The sequence below is a fragment of the Artemia sp. Qi Xiang Cuo genome, unplaced genomic scaffold, assembly GCF_049724085.1.
Source record: "Artemia sp. Qi Xiang Cuo unplaced genomic scaffold, ASM4972408v1 HiC_scaffold_249, whole genome shotgun sequence".
Lineage (NCBI taxonomy): Eukaryota > Metazoa > Arthropoda > Branchiopoda > Anostraca > Artemiidae > Artemia > Artemia sp. Qi Xiang Cuo.
Window position 1 is genome coordinate 1 of NW_028297658.1, and position 7,627 is coordinate 7,627.

General features: G+C 31.7%; 1 long non-coding RNA gene across 1 annotated transcript; it reads left to right on the forward strand.

Annotated features, from left to right (window-relative positions):
- The first annotated feature begins 3,885 nt into the window (after window positions 1-3,885).
- On the forward strand, window positions 3,886-7,284 carry LOC148938850 (uncharacterized). Its single transcript, XR_016143612.1, has 2 exons — window positions 3,886-4,091; window positions 7,137-7,284. It is a non-coding gene; the product is annotated as an uncharacterized LOC148938850 (long non-coding RNA).
- The last annotated feature ends 343 nt before the right edge of the window (window positions 7,285-7,627 follow it).

Below are 7,627 nucleotides of genomic sequence, written 5' to 3' on the forward strand. Positions count from 1 at the left end.
TTGCATTCTTGTGTTGCTTATTTTCTAAAATCTGTTGTATTCTTCCCACATAAAATTTACCACAAGAGCATGGAATTTTGTATACTCCCTTTTGCAAATTACTCGGCACCTTGTCTTTCCCTTTATTTAACAAAGATCCCATTTCCAAGGGGATCAGTTAGCCCAAGATTATATGGTTTGCCAAAAATACATAAAACAGGTATCCCTTTAAGACCTATAGTTTCAACAACCAATTCACAAACTGTAAAAATCGAGAAATGGGCAGCAATCACACTTAAACCTTTATTGTATCTCCAAGATTCATATATAAAAAACTCGGAATTCTTAAAAGATAAACTTATAAGAGTAGAAATATCAGAAAAATCTAGATTGTTCAGTTTTGATATACAATCAATGTATAAATATATTCCTTTTGATAAATCGTTTAGTATTTTACCCAAAAAACTTGGGGAACGTAAAAATGAGATAGAAGAATTATCTTCGGGAATCAAACTGGAAACTATATTAAATTTAGTCAAAATAACTAGCAGGTATACTAATTACTTCACGTTTAGAGATAATTTTTACCATCAAATTAGGGGATTGGCAATGGGAGGGCCTATAAGTCCATTGTTAGCAAATATTTATGTAGAGTATGTAGGAAATTGAGCTATAGAAACATATTTTTTAAAACCTAAATTTTGGGGCAGATATATGGATGATATTTTAGTTATTTGGAATTACGGGGAATCACAAATTGAAGGTTTTTTGGAACATTTAAATAATCTGGGAGAAGAATTAAGTTTTACAATTGAAAAGGAAACAGAGAATAAGTTACCGTTTCTAGATATTTTTATCCATAGAAATAACAACGAACTAGCGTTTTCAATTTACCGTAAACTGACTAATAACAACCGTTATTTGTCTTTCGCATCAAATCATCCGATCCAGGTAAAAAGGGATGTGGTTATTTTTTTAGTTGATAGGGTATTAAAATTAGCATCACCAGAATACATAAGCAATGAATGAATTTTTGTTAAGGATATTCTAGTAGGTAATGGCTATCCGGAAAATATGATTTCTCAAATAATTGAAAAAGGAAAAAAAAAGTTGACGGAACCAAAAATATTAGAAGAAGATGGGCCAATTCAAGCAACAAATTACATAACTTTGCCTTTTATCCCAACATTGTCACAAAAGTTAAGAAGGGAATTAAAAAAAACATAATATAAAGACAGCATTTAAATCAGGACAAACTATAATCTCTTTGTTAAATACAGGGAAAGACAAGGTGCCGAGAAAGTTGCAAAAGGGAGTATACAAAATTCCATGCTCTTGTGGTAAATATTTTGTGGGAAAAACACAACAGATTTTAGAAAATAAGCAACACAAGAATGCCATTGATTGCTCTCTAAAACAAAACACAACACCGGAAACGTTTGAGTCAGCTCTTGCAGAACATCTTTATAATTTTCCTCATCACAGTATTTTATTTGTTCAAACAAAAATAGTAGATACGTCTGGGGGTATTAGTACAAATAGAGATGAAGGGGATTTTAGGATCAATTCGATTTATAATAGTTTAATTAAAAGCAGGTAAGATTTTCAACCAGTACTGATTTTAATAATTGTTCTGAAACGAATGGTGACTTTGCGAACAAAGGTCAGACTGGGTTAAATGGTGGGAAAGGTAAATGCAACTGCAGCTAAGCTTGCAAGCAAACGATTCCGTACAATTTATAATTCAAACATTGGGTGATGAACTTGTGAGATCTATGTAGGGGTTATGGGCCGGGGGTTAGCTGACCTTTAATGTTTTAGTTTAAGTATAAATATATTTTCATTTTTTGATAGATTTCCATTTATATACTGAGAGTGGGCATGTGTCAATCAATATAAACATTCGATTTTGTTATAACGCCAGTGAATTGAAGTGTTTATTTAATATGTGAGTTTTGTTTTCCTATTTATTTATAATTTACTTTTGTTTGTTTAGCATGTTTTGTTTGTTTAGTATTAACTTAGAGTTAAGTTAAAGTTTTTGAAAAAGAACTTATTTTTTGTTTTGTTTAAAGAAAAAATTTCCGTTGAGAAAGGCTCCTGGATGTTGGGCCGAAATATTCGGAGTATTTCTGTTTAATTAAGTGTTTATTTTATTTATTTTTACTTCTTTATAGAAATTAAACCCCGTTTTTCTTGTTTAGTTTTTTGTTTGTAAATGGAAAAGCAGTGTGGTCTAAGAAATTATTTACCTTCAAGGTTTGTAATTAACTAATTATTTTCAATTCTTAAACTAACCATTAGAGTTGGCTTGCACCAAAAAGACGGGAACTAGCACCATGTGGGTCCAGCTGATTCAGTTGGTTCAAAACGATTCAAAGTTACTACAAATTTAAAGAAATGTGACAAAAATTAGACTTTGTCTGCAGTTGCTCTGTAGAACTGAAGGGGTTTGCTTCAAATGATCCAATACAAGAAACAGAGACGAAAATTGTAGCATTTTGAAAACAATTTACCATTTTTGCTGGTTGACAATTTACTCCCATTCCTGAAAAATATGCCGCATAAGAATCTAATTGATAAAGCAAGATTGTGTAAGCAGAAAGTGACGAATATAGTCTGCCAGGGCCAGTCAGAGTATTATAAAACATAAAATTGCGAAGAAAGGATGAAAACGAGTGCAACTAGTTGTCGAGAAGTGCCATTGATAAAGAATGGCGGTAACATTCTGAAAGTGCCAATGATGATGAAACAGTGACTTTGACAACCGTGGATTACTGGAAATCGGCTTTGAGTGCGAGGGACCATCGTTGAAACCAAACTTAGCAAAGTTTGTACAATACTTATTTTCCTTGCCATTTTCGAACCTAACTTCAGAAAGACTGTTCAGCTTACTCAAGAAGTAAGGAATCATTTGGTAACAGTAACTTTGGCTTCCACAATTCAGACGAAACTGGAAATGTAACAAGACGGAGTTACAGCAGACACACTGACGGTAGACCAGCCCCTCAAAAAGAGGCTAAAAGGAGTAGTAGCGTATGCCAGCACAGCTGAGCTACTGCATGATCAGAGAAGGCTGCTCACATAAAAAGCCATGCGATAGACACATATTATGAATGTAGTGCGGTATATGTATCTGAAGGTTTTGCAATTTTTTACACTTTTTTTCAGTTATATTAATGCTAATGAGCTGCGACTTTGCGTTTTCTCTTTATCATTTGTGAATACCTCTGGGGATGGTAGTAAAAAAAATATTTACTTAACTCAGACACAATGGTCAAAGGCCTTGTGTCCGTAATTCGTACAAATTTTCTGTCCCCGTCCTTAACTTAGTGGCCTGTCGTCTGGAATCTGAAAGGGCGACAAAAAATAGGGATTTATGAAGAAAAATGTCTTAATTAAACAGCTTTAGAGTCTGAATGAGATATAACTGCGCTTAGTTTCAAAATTAAATACATTTCAAGTATCTAGCTGTGTTCTTTTGTCATGTTTGACAACGTTGATTGACGAATTTTCTTTCCGGAATTGCAGCTGGCTCCAGTAAATCTGCACTCCAAATATTTAGAATGTTGTACTTTATACTCAAATCGCTCGAACACCTCCAAAAACTCAATACAAAAAACTGAAAATTCTATCAAAACCTGAAATCCATCTCCCAATTTTTTCCCTGATCCTGAGAGCCATATCCCGATTTTCTCCCGAAAATTGTCAAGATTTTATAGATTTTTTTCAAAACATAAGTGAAGACACTGGTTGAAGCTTCGAACCCGCTGAAACTAGACAAAAAACTTGAAACTATACGAGAGCAATCCGTGTTCGAAAACGCGGCTTTTATTGCCACTGCCCTAAAATGATGCCATCTATTTTTGTAAAATTTTGTGATATATCATTGAACTTCTAGAAGAATTAGAACAAATTTGAAAATGGATTGGCTAATTTTCGACCTTATTGTGTTAGCGTCACTAGGCGTATTCACACTTTTCACGTTGTGGAATGAAGACGAACATCCAATTGTCTTGATTTTGGTGACCGGCCTCGTTTGTTTTTGTGTCGTGGCCTTGTTTCATGTTGTTATCAACGATTTCTATGGGCCAAAATCACAGCATAGTCATGTAAGTTAAACCCTCTTCAACCCATAATAATTTTTTTTATCTTATAGGCTAATACAGGATCTTAAGTTATGCAAATACATTTCCTAAATTTTGAAAATTAACCTTGATATGGCTTAAAATACTTGAAAAAGCTTGACTAGGCTAGGCCTATTGTTAAACCCTAACCTTCACTTGTAATAGTTTGTGCTTGAATTTAGTTTAAACTAGCATAAGAATTATGGGCTAATGCTCTGTAAATATTATTTTAAATAAAACAGTTGGGTAAATTTTTAGGTGGCATTATAATTTAGCTAGGATGAAAGTGGAAATGTCATTTGATACCTTTTTTATGTTCTTTAATAATACAATAATCACTTCTGTCACAAATTGCATCTTGAGCCCTTAAAGGGGTCCCAAAAGTAATCTATATGAATTATGAAAGAGCATAAAAAAGCATCAACTGATGTTTTCAATTTCATCCAAGCTAAATTATATGGCCCACTGTAAATTTATCTTGAACTCTAAAATTTTATTTTTTGGTAAAATTCTACTTTAGCTACTTTTGGCTATCTTGGAATGGGTTTAGGTTAGGAAAATGAAACTTTCAGGTATGGGTCTACAGGCCAAAGAATGTCCTGGGAAGGTATTTTGAAGTACCTACCTCCACTCCTTCTCCCTCTAGAGAGTCCTGAAATTTGCCTACATGACAGGTCTATACCCATTGAAATTTTACCAAAACATTTTACCTTAATTTTCAGTTATCATTTTCTTTTTCTCTGTTTTTGCTCTGAAAATGCAATTTCAGTTATTTGAGCAGAATTTTAAGCCATATCAATGTTTTATTTCCAGAATTTAGCAAATGTATTTCCATATCTTTGAAACCTTATAAATTGGGATTGAGCAAAGTTGTGAAGCTGAAAATAATTTTGTTATGCTTCATTTAAGCAGAAGATGTATTTTGCAACGTTTCACTTCTATAACTCACAGATTTTTAAAGGTCATCAAAGGTCAGGGCCCTAATTTAGGTCTAAAATCGAATTTTTTTTTCTTCCTTTTTTCTAGGATACATTTATGTACCGAATCCCACGACATGGTACTCTAAAAGAAAGTATTAAATTTAAGCCTATTGCTAGTTTTGTAGAATCAATGACTCCTACTGCTACTTCATATAGGCTAAGGTAAGATTCCCAGTAGGCTGTGTGATTTGCTTTAATTTATATATATATATATATATATATATATATATATATATATATATATATATATATATATAATATATATATATGTATATATATATATGTATATATATATGTATATATATATATAATATATATATATGTATATATATGTATATATATATATATATATATATATATATATATATATATATATATATATATATATATATATTGAGAAAATCAAGAAATGGGCAGCAATCACACTTAAACCTTTATTGTATCTCCAAGATTTGTATATAAAAACTCGGAATTCTTAAAAGATAAACTTATAAGTGTAGAAATATCCGAAGAATCTAGATTGTTCAGTTTTGATATAAAATCAATGTATACATATATTCCTTTTGATAAATTGTTTAGTATTTTACCCAAAAAACTTGGGGAACGTAAAAATGAGATAGAAGAATTATCTTTGGGAATCAAACTGGAAACTATATTAAATTTAGTCAAAATAACTAGCAGGTATACTAATTACTTCACGTTTAGAGATAATTTTTACCATCAAATTAGGGGATTGGCAGTAGGAGGGCCTTTAAGTCTGTTGTTAGCAAATATTTATGTAGAGTATGTAGAAAATTTAGCTATAGAATCATATTTTTTAAAACCTAAATTTTGGGGCAGATATATGTATGATATTTTAGTTATTTGGAATTATGGGGAATCACAAATTGAAGGTTTTTTGGAACATTTAAATAATCTGGGAGAAGAATTAAGTTTTACAATTGAAAAGGAAACAGAGAATAAGTTACCGTTTCTAGATATTTGGATCCATATAAATAACAATGAACTAGCATTTTCAATTTACCATAAACCAACTAATAACAATTGTTATTTGTCTTTCGCATCAAATCATCCAATCAAGAGGTAAAAAGGGGTGTGGTTATTTCTTTAGTTGATAGGGTATTAAAATTAGCATAACCAGAATACATAAGCAATGAACTAATTTTTATTAAGGATATTCTAGTAGGTAATGGCTATCCAGAAAATATGATTTCTCAAATAATTGAAAAAAGTTGACAGAACCAAAAATATTAGACAAAGATGGGTCAATTCAAGCAAAAAATTACATAACTTTGCCTTCTATCCCAACATTGTCACAAAAATTAAGAAGAGAATTAAAAAAAAAATAATATAAACACAGCATTTAAATCAGGACAAACTATAAGCTCTTTGTTAAATAAAGGGAAAGACAAGGTGCTGAGAAATTTGCAAAAGGGAGTATACAAAATTCCATGCTCTTGTGGTAAATTTTATGTGGGAAGAACACAACAGATCTTTGAAAATAGGCTACAGCAACACAAGAATCCCATAGATTGCTCTCTAAAACAAAACAAAACACTGGAAACGTTTGAGTCAGCTCTTGCAGAACATCTTTATAATTTTCCTCATCACAGTATTTTATTTGTTCAAACAAAAATAGTAGATACGTTTGTAGGACTTTTACAAAGCTTCAGGGAAATTATAGAAATAAAGAAGATAATATATGGGGGTATTAGTACAAATAGAGATGAAGGGGATTTTAGGATCAATTCAATTTATAATAGTTTAATTAAAAGCAGGTAAGATTTTCAACCAGTACTGATTTTAATAATAGTTCTGAAACAAAAGATGAGGGGTTTGCTTCAAATGATCCAATAGCAAATTGGATTCAGAGCTGCTCAGAGGGGATAGGGCAACCAGGGCTGCTGCCATTTATGGTAATGTAGAAAATTGAAAAAAATTTTTATTTGAACAGAAAGGTAAGAATGCCTTTAAAATAATGCACAGCATGCCTGTTTGCATCAGATAAACCCTAACCTGCACGCATTTTTTTTTTCTTCCTTTTTTCTAGGGACTTATTCGTACTTACAAAATCCCACACGGTACGACAGCCGAATATCGTCCACAGCAGCCGACTTTCGTCCAAGTCTACTTATAAAACACCTGTATTACAATTTTGACGAAGTGAAGAATAAATTTTTAATTAAAAAAAGAATTGTTTTCTTTTTTATTAATAGAGCAGATTTTCTGAACCCGCCCCCCCCCCATAAATTCACAAAAATTGATGCCTCTGGATGCATCAATCTTTTTATCCACTAGGGTGGTCCTTAGCAAATCAGAAAAAAATTACTCTTCTTTTATGGGGCATGGTCCGAAATGATTCCATTCTGATTATAATTGAATAATAAATAAACATTTTAGCATTATTTTCAATTTCAGAACTCCCTACCATAACTATAAGGAATGTATAAGCAAACTTTGATAAAAAAAAAAACAAAAAAAACTCACAATAATGCCACTTAATTAAATAATGTCAAACATGACTGTTTACTTCCTGTACAC